We start from the raw sequence: 19,888 nt of genomic DNA, 5'->3' as shown, positions 1-19,888 counted from the left end.
GGCGGAGAGCGTTCACCACATAAGCAGCAAATGGCAGGTACTGTCACCCAGGAGGAGACCTGCTGCAGAAAATAAATGACTTCATGTTTCCTTGCAACCCTGCAACATCTAATAAATCTCTGCACCCTATACAAGAAACCCTGCAAGGGGGTCTCATGTTACATGACAGACAAAACATTTACCCAACACCTTCTACACCGCATTCCAACCAAATACCTACCTTCTCAGGTTTCACATAGATGCAAAATAAAATACAAAAATAAAGCCAAAAATAAAGTCTGTTTGCTGTGCAGGTAAATACAAGCTACTGTTCACTGTTATCAGTCATTGTAGAAATTAAAGTGTTCTTTAGCACCTACATGCATGACTACATACATGCCTAGAGAATCGGTTCAGTGCCCCCTGCCCTTAGTAACCTAACTTTGTCATAATAATAATAATAATAATAATAATAATAATAATAATAATTTTTATTTATATAGCGCCAACAGATTCCGCAGCACTTTACAATTCACTTTACAATTCAGGGGGTACATACATAGACAAAAATAGACATTAGAGAGATATACATTTAATTATCCATACATCAGTCTGTCTGTCAGCTGTAGTTACCATCCAGAAGGGAATAAGTAGCTGCCATGTAGGGGGGTGCCATACAACTAGAGAAAAGTGCCGATCAGTTATGTGGGAAAGCTGTGTACTTATTAATGAACAGAAATGAGAGGATAAAGCACTTGCAAATACATGGAGCATTCCATTTACTACCACATCAATCATCCATAAATTGAATAGAAGACTGATTCATTTTGTTATAATGTATAATATCCCATTAAAGTGACAGTATTACAGTCATATACTACTTACAACATAAACATGTCCTCTATACACAGTGAACGCTACTTTACAAGGTCCAGCACTGCTAGTAAAACTTTCCTGATGTCTTCACTAGAGAATAAACAATGTCTATACAAAGGAGGTCACAATGTTATCAGCGTGAGAAGCCCAAAGAAAAACATGACATCACAAATCATTAAAAAAAAGTAACATTTCTATGTATACTCATCCGATATGGGAAATTCTACAGCCACCAATGTAGCTTCACGTACTCATTGTAGTCGCATTACAAGCATTGCTTGGTTCTGCAGTGTGGAAGAAGTAGCTTTTAAAATCCTTGCCTTAAGACTCACCCCACGCGACAGGAAGACGAGAAGTGAAGCAGATGCTGAGACAACATCTGAAGTAAGCATGAAAGTGGTTGATCTGGCAGCAGAGTCTACATAAAACACTGGAAAGGAAGTACACCCCACCACACGCCCCTCCAAATTGCTTAAAGACGGTCTTGGGGAGGATGTCTTCTAACTGGACCCCTGGAAGTATACTATGGGAGCTGCTGCTGGGGGCTCTGGCTTTCACATAGGACGTCTGACATGCATGATGATACTTGAAGCTTCTTGTTACCCGACTAATGACTCAATAGTCGTTCAATATCCTAAATTGATTTCTGCTCAGTCAAGGTTTGTAAGTTAGGAACTGCCTCATGTACAGAAGAAAACGTACAGGATGTATACAATGTGATGGATACTGACATTACATAAAGCATCAGCTCAAAGCGTAGACCCATAGAGTTGGATTCATTCACTTCAATGTGAAGTGTGAATGTTCAACTTAGTCACAGTGTCTACGTTTAGCACATCTGTGAGTGTATACTGTTTTCTGAGGGACTGAAAAGCCTGGCCACCCTGAAAAAGAACTGTTCATGCTTGTAAATGTTCCTGTAATGCGGACGTGTCATCAGAAAAACAGGGGTGTAAATAAGCCCATGGCTAGATAGGGCTAACCATGATTCCGGACATACCTTTTTACTGCAATAGTCCCTTCTCTGCTAGTATAAGCCCCTTAAGTGCCCAGGGGGCGTTCCCCAGCACAACAAGAGGCCAGGGAAGCATAGCACATGTCCACCATTTCTAGTGGCTGTCAGTAAAACGGGGTAGGCGAATGCATGTGGGCACAGAGGCAATGATAAAGAGAAGATGGGCTGGACTTACCCGGACTCTTGCTGTGCTGGGGAACACCCTCATGGCACTTGAGCCTAATTTTCATATTAACAAAGGCTTATATCTCACAGATAGAGAGAACTATTGCAGAAAAAAACAGTATGCATTGAAATTGTGATATTCAATAGGGATTTGTCAAATCTGCAGCAGATCTGCACATATGAACACACACTTTGATGTCACTTAGCACATTAAAATAAACGGATCCTATAAGAGTACAGTACGCTGGGTTATGTGACAGCATACAGCTAAACAAGTATGTCCCTGTATAACACAAGTATAAGACTAGTTTCAGGTGGGAACCTAGCCTTACTTGATTTGGCAACAGTGCTTCCTACAGCAGTGATTAACTAACGGAAATGTCCATGTAAAACTTAAAGGGCTTATCCAGTAAAAATCTTTTTCTTTCAAATCAACTGGATTCAGAAACTTATATAGATTTGTAATTTACTTCTATTCAAAACATCTAAAGTCTTTCCATACTTATCAGCTGCTCGATGTCCTGCAGGAAATGTTTTCTTTTCAGTCTGACACAGTGCTCTCTGCTCCCTCCTCTGTTCAAGACAGGAACTGTCTAGAGCAGCAGCAAATCCCCATAGAAAACCTCTTCTGCTCTGGACAGTTCCTGTCTTGGACAGTGGAGGCAGCAGAGAGCACTGTGTCAGACTGAAAATAAAACAACTTTTCCTGCAGGACATACAGCAGCTGATAAGTATAGAAAGACTGAAGATTTTATAATAGAAGTAAATTACAAATCTCTATAACTTTCTGAAACCAGTTGATCTGAAAGAAAAAGATTTTCGCTGGATAACCCCTTTAACAATGACTGATCATTCATGCATAAATGGTCTAAGAGACCATTGCTATCCTGTGACAACCCACTTGTGGTTAGTGTGATTACAAATAACAGTGCCGCATTTTTTTTTGCCATTATGGGAGCTTAAAGGGAACATGAGACCATTTAAATACTGTTCAATGTACCAGTATCATGTTATAAAGCAGAAAAAGCAGAGCCGATCAATATATAATTTTGTAGATAATATTTCATATAACTAATAACGATAATGAAATTCCTGCTCAGTGAGCGGTGTCCCTTTATGACTGACTTTCTTTCTTGTACTGGTGATCATGTACATGGACTCCTAAATGCTGAGGCAGCAGAGATCAGTAAACTTAAACTAAATCTTTTCCAATAATTAGACATGAGCGAAGGAAGGAAGCAAAGTGCTTTGTTCCTATCGGGATTCTATTCATCAAGCTGCGGGCTTTGAAGTCTGCTCCGCTCCCTGACGCTCCTTCCAGAGTGCTGGGAAAAGATGGATCCAGTCCTAGGAAAATTCTCCCAGTTTCCCAGGACTGCATCCATCTTTTCCCAGCACCCAGGAAGGAGCAGCATGGAGCAGAGCAGACTTCAAAGCCCTGCAGCCTGATAAGCAGAATACAGATAGGAACAAAACAATTTGCTTTGTTCCTACTGTAGATTCGCTCATCTCTATCAATAATACCATATATCAGGTGGCAGATTAGACTCAATATCACCAGTTCCCTTTAAGGTAATTACTAATACTGTAGGTTGTGCGCAAAAAGGTTATCTACAGGTAGGGCTGGTTTTATAAGGCTGCATATCATCATCTGTATTTGGGCTGAAAGAGTCTCAGTGTCTCTACGTTGCGATGTATCTTCAGACATATGGGCCGAAGGACACATGGTGTACAATACGACACCCATGGAGTACAATAATAGATGTTTCTGGCCAGCAATGTACTGATAGGAACGTCCATCAGAACAAGTCAATGTCCTGTGACATATTTTATGCTGATATGAGAGCTAATGTTAGATCACTAGTTGGCAGGATAAAAAGCACGGATGGTTACTGCAGGACGTGGCTATGGCGTTATTTATGCCAGGGGTAGAGAACCTTAGTTATCCAGCTGTTGCAAAACTACAACTCCCATCATGCCTGGACAGCCAAAGCTTTGGCTGTCCAGGCATGATGGGAATTGTAGGTTTGCAACAGCTGGAGAGCCAAGGTTCCCTACCCCTGATTAACGCAAAACATACACACACACACAAATATACAAATGTATAAAAATATACACTCACCGGCCACTTTATTAGGTACACGTGTCCAACTGCACGTTACCACTTAATTTCTAATCAGCCAATCACATGGCGGCAACTCAGTGCATTTAGGCATGTAGACATGGTCAAGACAATCTCCTGCAGTTCAAACCGAGCATCAGTATGGGGAAGAAAGGTGATTTGAGTGCCTTTGAACGTGGCATGGTTGTTGGTGCCAGAAGGGCTGGTCTGAGTATTTCAGAAACTGCTGATCTACTGGGATTTTCACGCACAACCATCTCTAGGGTTTACAGAGAATGGTCCAAAAAAGAAAAAACATCCAGTGAGAGGCAGTCCTGTGGGCGGAAATGCCTTGTTGATGCCAGAGGTCAGAGGAGAATGGGCAGACTGGTTCGAGCTGATAGAAAGGCAACAGTGACTCAAATAGCCAACCGTTACAACCAAGGTAGGCAGAAGAGCATCTCTGAACGCACAGTACGTCCAACTTTGAGGCAGATGGGCTACAGCAGCAGAAGACCACACCGGGTGCCTCCTTTCAGCTAAGAACAGGAAACTGAGGCTACAATTTGCACAAGCTCATCGAAATTGGACAGTAGAAGATTGGAAAAACGTTGCCTGGTCTGATGAGTCTCGATTTCTGCTGCGACATTCGGATGGTAGGGTCAGAATTTGGCGTCAACAACATGAAAGCATGGATCCATCCTGCCTTGTATCAATGGTTCAGGCTGGTGGTGGTGGTATCATGGTGTGGGGAATATTTTCTTGGCACTCTTTGGGCCCCTTGGTACCAATTGAGCATCGTTACAACGCCAGAGCCCTACCTGAGTATTGTTGCTGACCATGTCCTTCCCTTTATGACCACAATGTACCCAACATCTGATGGCTACTTTCAGCAGGATAATGCGCCATGTCATAAAGCTAGAATCATCTCAGACTGGTTTCTTGAACATGACAATGAGTTCACTGTACTCAAATGGCCTCCACAGTCACCAGATCTCAATCCAATAGAGCATCTTTGGGATGTGGTGGAACGGGAGATTCGCATCATGGATGTGCAGCCGACAAATCTGCAGCAACTGTGTGATGCCATCATGTCAATATGGACCAAAATCTCTGAGGAAGCTTCCAGCACCTTGTTGTATCTATGCCACGAAAAATTGAGGCAGTTCTGAAGGCAAAAGGGGGTCCAACCCGTTACTAGCATGGTGTACCTAATAAAGTGGCCGGTGAGTGTATATATATATGTTTGAGAGGGTATTTCCATGCACCCACATATGAGAGGGAAAAAAAAAGTATTCTGGGCAAATGTTTAATTAAAGAAAGGCTTCTCGGTAAATCGGATGAGAATCTGGCAAACAGTATGAGAAGTTCAGTCATAAAGAGCTGATGACCAATGTTAGGAGAGGAGGAGGAACAATCTCTATGATTACTGTCCCTTTAAAATCAAGTTCGTGGGCTCATCTATTCCAAAGAAAGGAGGGTGAAGAGGGAAAAAGTAGATGATGTGTTTTCTATTTCTTGCTAATGTTTGCTCACGCCCCCACACTATCTTCTGTGGGAAAATTGCTTCTGAGATGGAAAAAGACTGACCGGCTGTGCAAATGCTTTGGAGGGGACATCGCTGGAACACGGAGACCTAATGCACTGTGAGTGACATTGCTTGGGTCTCTCTCAATCCAAACCATGCCACTATAAATGAAGTCAGAACAGTCATCTGGTGCTAGTCCATAGGTCATAGGTGAAAAAAGATTAAAAATATTCAGCTTTTGTTTTGTTCTATATGTTTCTGGGAAAGATGAGTGATAACTACAGAGCTGCATAAGCAGATGTGGCAGAGCTGAACGTGACGTTTAGCTGCATCCCGATGAGTCACAGTCTTATATAAATGTAGATTTACCTGCAGTCCTAGGTAAAAACACAGATAGCATAACATGCGGGATACATGTGCTGCATAAGGCCGGTTTTGCACGTGTTTATTTTTGTGTCTATATTATGGAAGCAAGCCCCAAGACCTGCATGTGTAATATGGACACAAACATACACATTTACTCATGTCTGAAACTGCTAGATTGGCCATTCAGGAGTATGGGAAAGCTTGGATACAACTCCTATGGGAATTGTGAATATAGTCATTTCCTGTTGTCACTTCTTAACAGAGAGAGGGAAGAAAAAGAATAGTGTAACAACAACAACATCCTCACCCTTAGCTCCTCAGTGCCTCATGGATTAGTCTTATGGTGCATTTAGACGGAACAATTAACGATTAAATCTGCGCGATAACGTTCGCATTTGAGCGATAATGGGCTAGTGTAAACGCAGCAAACAATCAGACGACGAGCGATAAATCTTTCATCGTGATCTTACAACAAGTTCTCAAATAGGTCGTTGGCCGTTCACTGAAAATTCGCAGATCGATTAGTATAAACAGTCTTTCACCGATTCACCCTGTGTGTGAGATAGGCTTAAAAGATCTTAAAACGATTGCAATAACGATTTTTCCGAATGATATATCATTCCAACTAAACGCTGATTGTTATAGAAAACACATCGTTACTTCGAAATCGTAAATCATTTAATTGGGCGAATTATCACTTCGTGTAAACGCAGCATTAGTAAGCGACAAATATAATGTGGTATGAAAGAGTTATCAATCCTTTACAAACTGATGGTCTGTTCTAATGCTGCGTTTACACGGAACGATTATCGTGTGAATTTGCACGATAACGATCAAATTCGAACGATAATCGTATGTGTAAACGCAGCGAACAATCAAGCGACGAGCGAGAAATCGTTCATTTTGATCTTTGAACATGTTCTCAAATCGTCGTTGGATGTTTGCAAAAAATGTGAAGATCGTTCCGTGTAAACAGTTCACTGATTTAACCTATGTGCGAAATAGGCTTAAGCGATCGCAAAACGATTTTTTCATACGATATATCATTCCGTCTAAACGCTGATCGTTATAAAAAAAAAATCGTTACTTCAAAATCGTTAATCGTACGATCGGGCGAATTATTGCTCCGTATAAATGCGGCATCAGGATAGGTCATCAGCATTAGAGACTCCCAGCACCAGCTGTTAGAAGGGGCCAAGGCCCCTTCAATGTTTACACTGACTGTCAGCAAACCAGCCTTATCTATGTCAAGATGCTATTGTATTGTATAGGCATGACAGTAATTCCATATAGTATACAATGTATAGTACAAGACATAAAGGGAGCATCGGATTCTGTGCTCAGATCCATTCAGATGGTAATAGAATACAATTTTAAAGGCACAGTACACACTGTGTGGTCTTCTTGTTCTATCCAAACATAGATTTGCATGTAAATAAGAGACTCCCAAACACAAACAAGCATTCATCAAGGTCTAGGGCTAGGCCACTCAGTACTATGGTTAGACTACAGTCTAAAGGCATTATTACACAGAGCGATTATTGTTTAAAGATTCAGTATAATGATCGATTGCTGGCGATAACTAGTGATTTTAAAGGGAACGATTCTGATGTTATTACATTCACCGACTATAATTTTTGCAGTCATTAATCGTTCCTCAGGACGACCCATACAGAACGTTCTATCTGTAAACGACTTATTACACAAACAGATTTGCAAACGATCGGCGAACTGCTAACGATAATTTTTCAACATATTAAAAGACGCCAATTAGTGATTTTTTTGCGTTTGTTGATTGAACGTTGGGTGTTACTAAACAGTCAGATAATTGTTTGTTTATGGTCATTATAGCAAATTTTTAAACAATAATCGTTCGATAATAAGTGATGGATTTGTGTCTATGGAGGTTCTCCTTCACACATGCAATGATCTATCTACAGGACTGGTTAAACAATCTCAAAAACTTTTCACTAATGCTGCTTTTTTTAAGACTGAAAAGTACAGGACTGCCCTAAAAGAGGATGTATCTCCCCTCTGATTTGTTAACGTTCTCAGTGAATGATCAGGAGTCTGGAGAAGGGAACTCCTTTTGGTTTCAGAATATAGAACACTGGACCTTCCACTAACGTAATGACCATCATTATGGTTCTTATAACATATCTAGGTTCTTAAAGGGGTTGTCCACTTTCAGCATTCCCATTCGTGTGAGCATTCAATTCAGGATAATACTAAGGGTGGGTTCATATACATGACATTGCATGCAGTATTTTTTTGATGTTGTGCAATATTTTAGCCCATTAAAGGGTACTTCTCATCTCAACTAACATAATTAAACTTTTAGGGCTTATCAAGTTAAATATTTTTGCATATACATCAATTTAGCAAACTTGTCCCCTTCTCCTGATATGCTGCTCTTTCTCTCTTATTGTTGACAGCTCGTTGTCTTGGTTACCAACCACCACTCTGCTCTAAAAACAGTGGTCTGGCTGATGTATACAGATCTAGTATACATATTTACATATACTATACAATTATATACACACCATACCTCTAAATATCCATTTTATCTATATATACACCAGACACACAACTGCTTTTAGAGCAGAGTGGTGGTCTGTAACAATACAATGAGCTGTCAACAATGGGACGTAAAGATCAGCATATCAGGATAAGGCATATTTGCTAAATGAATGCATTTGCACAAATATTTAGCTTGAAGAGCCCTACAACAAAAAATATGTTAGTTGAGGTGGGAATACCCCTTCAAGTGCTGGAGTGGATGCCAGATGCAATATATCCAGTTTGTTGCATATGGCAGCCCCATACGAAATCACTGGACATGTGTGAACAAAGTCTAAATTTTTGAAAGTATCTGTAACAACCTCATCAAAGAAAAATAAATAAATAAATAAAAAACATGATATAAATTCTATATAATTCTGTAACCACCAGGGGTTTTATGACTTTTAGGAAGTCCCCGGGTGGGGTGCATTTATGTATCGGTATACAATCCATGCTGTTTCCACTTAACATTAGTCCTTTTGCATTGTTACTAGTATTTGTTCACCATCAGAGGAGGGGATGGAGAAGATTTCTCCCAACCAAAGTCTACCCTGATGCAAGTCTCTGCAGCCCTGTGGTATGTCAGCTATGCAGTCTTATCAGTGCTGTCAGCAGGAGCTGCCCTCTAACAACATCAACAAGGGAACACTGGGAGATACTCTACACCAAATATCCTGTAATGTCAGACTACAGTAATGTGACATAAAGGAGACAATCGCCTGCAGTCCTGTAAACCTTGTGCAAATGCAAATCTCTGCCAAGCATAGCCTATAGCTACAGGATATGCTGGAGGTACAGAGGGGCTTACATTATGTGGTTTTACATAAGAATTCGGGCCAACCTAAATTATTTACACACGAGTATTCAGTGTGCACAACTCATGCAACCCACAAAGAGTTAAAAAAAAAAAAGAAGATGATCATCTCTATAAATACTAGATATACCCTCAAGGTAAAAGGTGTAGCTGCTGTTACATTTCTTATAGAGATGAGCTGATGGTAACCACATAGACCGCCATAAAATTACATAAATTTAGCATGAAAATGTTACCGCTGATAAATAGATTGGCGCGCCTTGCAGGTAAGTTTACTACACTATAACATGATCAATGTAGCAGAGCTGGATTTGTTATCTGGAACCCAGATTTCCATTTAGTCATGCACTGATACCCCACCCCCCACACATTGAATCCCATTAACAGTTAAACCACAAGAAAGCTAAGCAAGTGCTATACATTTAATGCATAATAGTCTCTCATTCTTACTGTACATACAGCAGTAGCCCAAGAAGCAACGAACCCTCCTTCATTCTCTGTAAAACAAAATCTGATGCTTCAAGGTCCCATCCCAGACAAAAATCCTACTCACTCAAGGCAGAGTCACCGGGAAGTGGAAGGAGTGGAGCCAGCCCACTTTAGGGCAAAACTCTGCCTCAGGATAGTTGTTTTTCAAAGGTTAAAACTGAGTGTACTACATGCATTTCACAATCCTCCTTCCCAGCCTAGGACGCTCATCTAGTGTGAGAATAAATATACAGACAGCACAGAGCCATGGGCCGGGTGTCAAAAAACATTCAATACAAACAAAAACTGCCCCCCGGGACCAAGAAAAAATGTGACCTGGTCAATAAAACAAGATTATTGAGGCATTTTAAACGCATTTAGCAAAGGCTGGGCTCCAGAACACAATATTTGCTATAATAAAAAAAAAAAAAAAAAAAAAAAAAAAAACAGTAAGGGAAATAGGATTACAATAGTACAACATGTAAAACAACATAACATCCAATGTTCAGGGAATAAAGCGCAAGTCCAACTGCAGAACATAAAGGGTTTTTTATGCTTTTTGGCTTCTTTTCCCTGTTTTTCTATTTGTATATGAATGGTTGAGGAGTTCAGACTCTAAATGACTTTAATCATCTAATAAATCAGCATGGAGTTTTATTTTGGTGATATGAGGTGGAGGAGGCACCTCCTCGATGTTATCGCTGGCATAGGTTTGGTTCAGAGGCATGTTATTTCACTTTCTTCCGTCCGTCCGTCCAGAACTGAAGTTTATCTTTTGAGGCCATAGTGCTTATTCCAATGTCCCTTATTCTATGGACCTCTACGGATGGGAAAGCCCTGTGGTGGAGTCTTTCCCTGCCAGACATGATGTATTAATATGATGCTGGGGGCGGGAAAAGTGTTTGAATTTTCAGGAAGAGCCGCACGGCTGTATTATTACAGTGCTGTGAAGATTCAAAACACTTTTCCCGCTGCCAGCATTATACTGATACATCATGTCGGGCTGGGATAGACTCCACTACAGAGCTTTCCCATCCGTAGAATACAGGACGTGGGAATAAGCCCTTACAACCATTCTGAGCTAAATATTTCATCAGTGATTTATTTCATCTTCTCTGCAAACATGGGTGACATTATCACTTTATTCTAATGTATATGGGCACCTTTAGCCTAAAATTTTGATAAAACATTGAGCAAAAGAGAATACAGATTAAACTAGTCTACTGAAACTATCCATACAGGTTTGGCCCAACTAAACATACATGGTATGTCTTTGCATTGGTATGAATTACAGAGAATCTGTCTGCACCTGGGCCCTACCTAAGGTGCTGACAGTGTGCTGTAGCTGGCAGTCCCCTAGTGAGCATGGTACCTTTTGGTAATTAGTCCATGGAATGGATTATGCGTGATCTCGGGTATCCTACTGTAATGAAGATTCAAAGAGGAGTTGTGGATTAGTGTTTGTGCTGCACTCTGGTGCTCCTCACCACTCTTCCCCCCCCCCCCCCCCCCACACACACTCCTTTATGAGAAATCAATGCTGCCCGGCCTCCTGCTTGCTTAGCTGTCAGTCAGTATCTACTAACAGAGGACTGATATGCAATCAGATATAGTTGAAACTCCTAGTCTGTGTTGGAGCTGTGGTCTAGGGGTAAATCATCTGTCTAGAGACCAGCACCTTTTTTCTTTGGTTCGATTTCCCTGATAAAAATGAAATATAAGTATTTATTTTTCTTTTTTCTCATTTTTAAAAGTGCAAAGAATTCTCAATCAGGTCTAAGAATTCCCAATCAGGTTAGTTTAGTTTTAATGAGAATATAAAAAAAATAAATAAATAATGTATTTCATTTCCATCAGGGGAATCAAACCAAAGAAAACAAACTGTTGCTGGTGATTTACCCCTAGACCACAGCTCCAACAGCTTTACAGGAATATCAACTAGATGGAGGAAGGATATCCTTCTGAAAACTTCGCCGCACCCGAACAGTTCGGCCTCTCCGCTCAACGATACAGTCAATTAATACCAAGCCATGTCTCTGAGCATGCAAAGGACTGTGACTTCGCGTTTGGCCTCTTTTTTTTTTTCCAAAAGAGAAAAGACCACATTTTATCACAGGCGAAGCATGGACTGCAGTTTGTCAGGAAGAGAGACACCTAGTAGCGATATGTTTAACGCATTTAAACATAGAAAATTTTAAAATAAAAATAAAGAGAGCATGCTGCAAAACTGCTTGGGATCATAACCAGTGTTCATTTCTTTAAAAAAAATCTCTTTGCAACAGTGCCTAAAATGCTAAAATGGTTTGATGCAACCAATGGAAACTTTCATTAGTCTTAACAGATAGCTTAACATCAGTCATATTAGTGGAGATCTGCAAAACATAGAAAAATACATAGAAAAATTGAAAATAACAGACCTCCTTCACACAAGTTAATATGATCAGTGATATGGATTTCGCTATATAATTTTACCTATTTAAATATTTTGGAGATGAGCAGTGCCGTTTCTGGTGGTTCTATTATTAGTGTGTTCCGGGCCCCACAATTGATTACATACTAATCAGCTGCTCAACTGCAGAGGCGGCAGCTGCCGAGAACACCATTTACATGGTAAATCCCAGCATTTCTGCTTTGACAAATAGGTATTCAGAGCATGACGCGTAGATGTGCTGAGACACAATCCTTCTCATAGGCAGATACCAATGTGACAGCTCCTGCACAGGAGATTCAGCTACCCTCCACTCTGAAACCTTGCTGGGATTCTACCATGGACGTCTCACACAAACCATTAGTTCCCCATGGTGTCCTAAATAAATAAAATCACACCAACTGAGACATAATAGCCCAAGAAGGCAAAATTACTTTCAGATAATACCACGTTACACAAATACAAGTTCATTACTATAAAAGGCATATGCATACACCATAGAGACAATGTAGCATTTACAATTTTATCAACTGTAGGAAAAAAGGGGGCATGGATGTTTAAACGGGTACTCTTTTTCTTTTAAATTAACTGGATTTAGACAGTCATATAGAATTGTAATGTACTGCTATTTTATTCTCAAGTCTTCCTATACTTATCAGCTGCTGTATGTCCTGCAGGAAGTGGTGTTCTTTATAGTCTGATATGGTGCTCTCTGCTGACATCTCTTTCCGAGGCATGAACTGTCCAGAGCAGGAGAGGTTTTCTATGGGGATTTGATACCGCTCTGGACAGTCCCTGTCATGGAGGTGGCAGCAGAGAGCACTGTGTCAGACTGGAAAGAAAACACCATTTCCAGCAGCTGAGAAGTACTGGAAGATACATTACAAATCTATATAACTTTCTAAACCAGTTGATTTAAAAGGAAGCCCTTTAGAAGGATCCACTGACAAACTAACTACAAATTGACACCCTTTCCCCCCCCCACCCTGAATCCCAAGCAACCAGCTCTGAAATGGGAATATTGGCAAACATACTAGTAGAGGTTAAGGGGATATTGAGAGAGCAGGAAAGGTCCTACCTTTTCTGTTCACCGAATATGCCCTGCAGTGCTACCAGTACTGCCCAGCTCATGTAGGCAGGACAGGTCCTCCACAGCATGGGATGCACTTTGTAACTTCTCTTTACGCTGGTCCGGAGATGAGGATTGAACATAGGACTCAAGACAGAAAACATCCTATTACAGTTTTTCTCTGTTGTAGGTTCTACTCCTGGTTTTCACCAAAAAAAGATGACCAAAATGAGCTTGGTATAAAATAATTTTGTAAATCTTTTCCCACCGCTTTAAAGCAGTTTCTTTTCTGTGCCCTCATACTTCTTTGCTGAATATTCTGTAATAAGATCTGTTGCTAAGCAGAGTCAATAAGTGGCCACACTTCTGTGGGTGTAAAGTACATACATATATGCCGAACCTTGGTCACTGTACATGGACTAATATACTAAAGCCAGCCCAATCTGGTACAGTTTTTAAAGTGACACTGTCACCCCCTTTGTGCATTATGACATCTCTACACAGGTGTAATGGGTAAATTTAGTGGTTTTCATACCTTATTTCATACTATACGTCATGGTGCTTGTTCAAGTAAAAAGTAATCTTTTATCAACTGCAGATTGCGTTAAGTGGGCGGGGCCTCGCGGCATTAGCGCCACTTAGCCCCGCCCACAACTTCACAGTTGGCCCGCCCCCCTCACCGGCCATTGGAACAGGCTGGCCGAAAGGTCTAGACCCCACCCCCTTTACGTCGGCCAACCCATGGACGTCGAGGGGGCGGCGCCAACAGTGCCGTTGTGGGCGGGGCTATGTTGTGCTAATGTGAGGCCACGCTCACTTAATACAATCTGCAGTTGATAAAAGATGACTTTTTACTTGAACAAACACCATGACGTATGGTATGAAATAAGGTATGAAAAACGCTAAATTTACCCTTTACACCTGTGTAGAGATGTCAGAATGCACAAAGGGGGTGACAGTGTCACTTTAAGGTTTCCTTTTCAAGCCAAGTGGAAAAGGAAAGAAAATACTTCTTAGCAGCAAAGTGTGGTTTGGATTTAATAAGCACCTCCAGTAATAGAGAACTACCCTATCATACAGAAATATCATTATAATATTACTGTATGCTTGAGGTGTTGAGTCAGGGTGGTGGTACTCTACACAGAGCACTGAATCTTGAAGTGGCATTACACTGAATGTACATCACTTTTTATTTTTTTACACTACCCACTCAGCGTGGGATCCAGCGTGGGGCACAGGCCTTTCTTCAAAGCACCCCTCCCTACTGCACGGGCCCGGAGCCCCCCAGCGAGATGAGGCCCTGTTGATTCTTATGGAGGTACGTCACCGAGGGGAGGGGATATTGTGCACAAAGCTGGGTCAATGCACAAGAAGAGAAAGGTGCAGTGTGCGGGAACCAGGCAGCGTTTTAAACCCGCTGCCAGGATCCCTGCATCGGCGCCAACCAGGTAAAGTTAAAAAAAAAAAAAACGTGATATATTTGATAGTACATTAGCTTTAAGTGAAGTAAAGACGTGTCATAATTTTGCATGAAAATCTATGTCTTATATTCAAATCTCCTAAATAATGACAAGAAAACCCAACAAAACCAAGTGCCGTGTTCTGAGTCTCCTACAAACCATGTGTTCTAGCTGTCCATTGAAGTGTTTAGATCTTACTGACTTCTATGATATGTCAAAGGTGTACTACTGTACTACACTATGCTGTGTTCTGAACATCCTATTTTGCATTGTTGAGAGAAATATCCACAGACAAAAGCATCAGACAAACTAGAATTCAAGAGGCTGATTCTAAAAGCCCATTGAGTGTATGTATACCATTGATTTATGAAGAATCAGTACATAATATAATCCGTACATAAAATAATATGACATTTTACAGAGTCTGTATATATAAACACTGGTCTAGAACTGCTGACAGTTCAGAAATGGTAAGATAGTCATTACAGTGATATCATAGAATGACTACATCCGAGTATCAGCACATGAGTCACACTAAGAGGAGAACAGATTGAGGTGTCAGTGCTTGTAAGTTAGCTGGGCTGACATCACTGACAAGAATGGTTGCCAAATCAATAAAGAGTTTCCAGTGTGGTCTAGCGGTATGAACTGTTCTATATGTCAGCCCTTATACACTCTATAAGTGATCTGAGATAAGATATAGGAGATTACACACACCTATACCAACAATCCACAAGCCCTGAAGCCCTATGACACTAATTATTGTCCGCATGTGGCTGATTATTTGACATTGCGTCCATAATAGCCTAGTCTAATAGGTAATGTTAAAAGGCAACGATTAGCTGACATGCGTGTCTCCCAGCGCACAACCCCCATGCTCTTACCCACTCGCTGTTGGAGGGTGTAATAGCACCTACAGAGAGTGGGGAACGAGGAGCAAGCAAGCGATGACCTGACAGGTCAGTGCTTGTTTGCCCCTAATATCGAGCCATGTAATAGAGCCAATAGAAGCAAAAGTATACTTACCAGCTCCCAAGGTACCTAGGCAACGAGCTGTCAACAATAGGGTACGTGAAAAGGGCCAAAATGCAAAAGTAAGCAATTTTGTTAATGAAAAGCACTTGCAAAATTGCTTACTTTTGAGTCATCTAACAAATAACAAAAGTTTATAAGCCAAGGATACTCCGTTAATATCGCAGCAGTGCTTAAGACATGAAACAGTGCTAGGACGGCTTCTGCAGCCCTGCAGTTCCCAACACTGCCACTAGTGGCAGCAGAGGGGCAGTGTCACTCCGTGCTGCTGCGACTCAATATAAAACAAATACAGCTATATTTAAATTTTCTGTAACAAAATTGTATTAAAAATGTAATAACTTTATTAAGGAAAGAAAAAAGGGGAAAAAAAGGTTTTATTCACCAGAATATCCGTTTAACATTGATACTATACCCTCACTATCCATATCAGATAGATTACCGCTGGCAACCCCTTGCACCCCCTCAATCAGATGTCTGAAGAGGCCACAGCAGCAAGTACTAATGCTTCTTCATTGCTTACTAAGCACAGCTCCATACATTGTGTAGTGGTTGTGTCTGATACTTCATCTTGCCATGTGTAAGGGTCCCACTCATGTAAATGGGACTGACTGAACTACTTGTAGTCATTAGAAGAGCTGCTACTACATAATGGTCCATCATCAGACCACCACCAATCTGCTATTGATGGTTTATCCAAACACAGGCCATCAATATTAAAGGGGTTATCCAGCACTACAAAAACATTGCCACTTTTTTTTCAGAGACAACATGACTCTTGTCTCCAGTTCAGGTGCGGTTTGCAATTAAGCTCCATTCACTTTAATGGAACTGAGCAGCAAAAACCTGCCTAAGCTGGAGACATAGGTGAGGCTGTCTCTGGAAGAAAGTGGCCATGTTTTTGTAGTGCTGGACAACCCCTATAAAGTCCATCATAGAAAACCAGTTAAATAGTACATGGATGACAGGCCTGGAATGGTAATCTGGCAAGCCGGGCAAACGCCAGCTGGGCTGCCAGGATTACCAATCCGGGGGCCGCCGGTCCTGGCCCCCACGTGCACTGGCCCTCTGCAGAGGCTGCAAGAATAGCGCAGCCGGCTGCTGCGCTATTCATTCAGCCTCTGCAGAGGGCCGATGCCCTGGCCCTTTAACTGTGAGCGTTCAAGATGAACGCTCACAGCGGCAGCGCTTTGCCTCTGACTGACAGAGCCAGGAAGCCATTGGCCCCCGGCCCTGCCAGTCACTCCTGTGGCCGGCCAGTCTTCCTAGCTGGAAGGTGTCAGGGCTGGCCCGGGGCCGCAGACGTGCCGCGCGCAGGCACGTCTGCAGGCACCTACACTAGGCCCCCAGCGGTGACGTCACTTCTCTGACGCGCCGCTGAGGACCTAGGAGGAGAGAGAGGAGAGGAGCCGCCGCCGCGCTGCAGCAGGGAGCAGGTGCAGTGACAGAAGATCCAGGAGGAAGAAGCTGCGGGGGAGCGAGGTGACAGGTGAGAATGTGTTTGTTTGTTTTTAACCCCTTCACATGTAGCCATGGGGGGAGGAGATGGCTGTCAGGGGCTCTATATGGGGATTCCCAGCAGGGGACTATTCTATATGGGAGGATGCAGGGGGGGGCTAATCTCTATGGGGGGATGCAGGGGGTTTATTCTATATGGGGGGATGCACAGGGGTGTTTATTCTATATTGGGGGATGCACAGGGGGGCTATTCTATATGGGGAGGATGCACAGGGGGACTATTCTATATGGGGGGATGTTCAGGGGGGCTATTCTTTATGGGGGCATGCAGGGGGGGCCATTCTATATGGGGGCATGCAGGGGGGGCCATTCTATATGGGGGTTGCATGGGGGGGCTATTCTATATGGGGGGATGCACAGCGGGGCCATTCTATATAGGGGGATGCACAGGGGGGGCTATTCTATATGGAGGGATGCAGGGGGGGGGCTATTCTATATGGAGGGATGCAGGGGGGGGGGCTATTCTATATGGGGGGATGTTCCGGGGGCGCTATTCTATATGAGGGGATGTTCAGGGGGGCTATTCTATATAGGGGGTGCAGGGGGAGCTATTCTATATGGGGGATGAACAGCAGGGGGGCTATACTATATGGGGGATGAACAGGGGGGGTATTCTATGTGGGCGGTGCAGGGGGGGCTATTCTATATGGGGGATGTACAGCAGGGGGGCTATACTATATGGGGGATGTACAGCAGGGGGGCTATACTATATGGGGGATGTACAGCAGGGGGGCTATTCTATATGGAGAGTTGTGCAGCGGGGGGCTATTCTATATGGAGGGATGTATAGATGAAGATGTTGCTGGAGCATGAAGCCTAAAATGTCTGTCTGACAGATCCCGTGGAGAGGAGTCATGGCCAGAGAAGCCTTCATGATGGCCGGAGCCAGATGGAGAAGAAAAGGAAAAGTGGTCCTCTCTTCATGCAGAGAAGACGCCTACTGTGAGTCACAGGATGTAACTCCACTATAATCACTTATAAGGTCTGCAGAACCTTTATACAGCTGGGATCTACCTCTGTATCAGGGGTGTCAAACTCAGCTCCAGGTGTTGCAAAACTAAAATTCCCAACATGCTTTAGCTGTCCAGGCATGATGGGATTTGTAGTTCTGTAACAGCTGGAGGGCCGGAGTGTGACACCTGTGTTCTATGGTCACTGCCTTGGGAGAATATTGGTCTTTATATAGTGGCTGTTATTTGGTGACAGTATAGTGGTGGTATCCAGTCACTGTATGGTGAGAGTAGTGGGCATGGTGTGATGGTATTACTCGTCCTGTGTATTCTGGTATTATTGGTAATATTAGTGTTTTATATAGTGGATTGTATTCAGTCACAATGTAGCGGTATTAGTCATTATGTGGTGATAATGGCCGTGCTCATGGTGTGGTGATATTATTTGTTACTTATATACTGGTAGTATTGGCAATATTGGTGGGTTTGCTTAGTAACAGTGTGGCAGTAACGTGTATAGTATGGTGATATTTGCTTACAGGTGTTATTAACTATGACAGTATTATCATACACAGAAAGTTCTAGATAGATAGATAGATAGATAGATAGATAGATAGATAGAGCAAGGAATTCCCCACAGCACAGCTTAGAATTCAAACATAATGATTTATTTCATATCCAAAGCAGCAATAAACAGTGCAACACAGCAAGGAGAGTCTGATGCATCAGAATCACCTTGCTATGTTGCACTGTTTATTGCTGCTTTGGATATGAAATAAATCACATTTGAATTCTAAGCTGTGCTGTGGGGAATTCCTTGCTATATTCAACGGGCTCCTGGTCAAAGCCGCCCCTGCTGGCACTCGGATCCACTACTGGTATAGTGCTACCTATATACTGAGATAGATAGATAGATAGATAGATAGTAGGAAGTGGCTATCTAGCAGCTCATTATGTATCTTTTGTTTACACATGAGATCACGACCAGCAGACACATTTTAATAATTAAAACCTTATTACTTATACCGCCATTCTATGGGGTGCAGACATAGTCAGGATAAAAGGGATTTTAAAAATATAGTAACTTTTCTCCAAAAACAGCACCACCCTGTCCTCAGACTGTGTGTGGTATTACAGCTTGGCTCCATTCACTTCAATGGAACTGAGCTGCAATACCTTACACAAACTGAAGAAGACTGTGGCACTGTTTCTGGAAGAAGGTGGCCATGTTTTTCTCCTTTAGGGTACAAACCCACACACCGTATACGCAGCAGATACGCAACAAATACGCAGCAGATTTGATGGTGCAGAATTGATGCTGTGTTCAGTTATTTAGATCTAATCTGCTGCGAGTTTGCTGCGTATCGCAGCAGTAAATACGCTGCGTATACGGTGTGTGGGTTTATACTCTTAAAGGAAATCTGTGACGTCCATACCAGGTCTAGGGCTGTAGATCTCAGCAGACAGGTGTGAGGGAGATATCACTGACAGGACCTTTAGTCCAGTGTAAACTTTTATAATTGTCCTTTTCATTACCAACTAAAGTTTAACAACAAC

General features: G+C 42.1%; 1 protein-coding gene across 3 annotated transcripts in view; it reads right to left on the bottom strand.

Annotated features, from left to right (window-relative positions):
• MRTFB (myocardin related transcription factor B) overlaps nucleotides 1-19,888 on the bottom strand; it is a 220,456-nt gene that overhangs the window by 69,991 nt on the left and 130,577 nt on the right. Inside the window, exon 1 of one of the 3 annotated variants that reach the window (XM_069983715.1) lies at nucleotides 9,866-9,933. The exons of the other annotated variants lie outside the window; for them this stretch is intronic. The gene's annotated coding sequence lies outside the window, so the exon portion shown is untranslated. Of the gene's footprint in view, nucleotides 1-9,865; nucleotides 9,934-19,888 lie in introns of those variants that run through there. 3 annotated transcript variants of the gene reach the window in all.

Source organism: Dendropsophus ebraccatus, chromosome 9, assembly GCF_027789765.1.
Source record: "Dendropsophus ebraccatus isolate aDenEbr1 chromosome 9, aDenEbr1.pat, whole genome shotgun sequence".
Taxonomy (NCBI): domain Eukaryota; kingdom Metazoa; phylum Chordata; class Amphibia; order Anura; family Hylidae; genus Dendropsophus; species Dendropsophus ebraccatus.
This window is presented reverse-complemented; position numbering and strand designations above follow the sequence as displayed.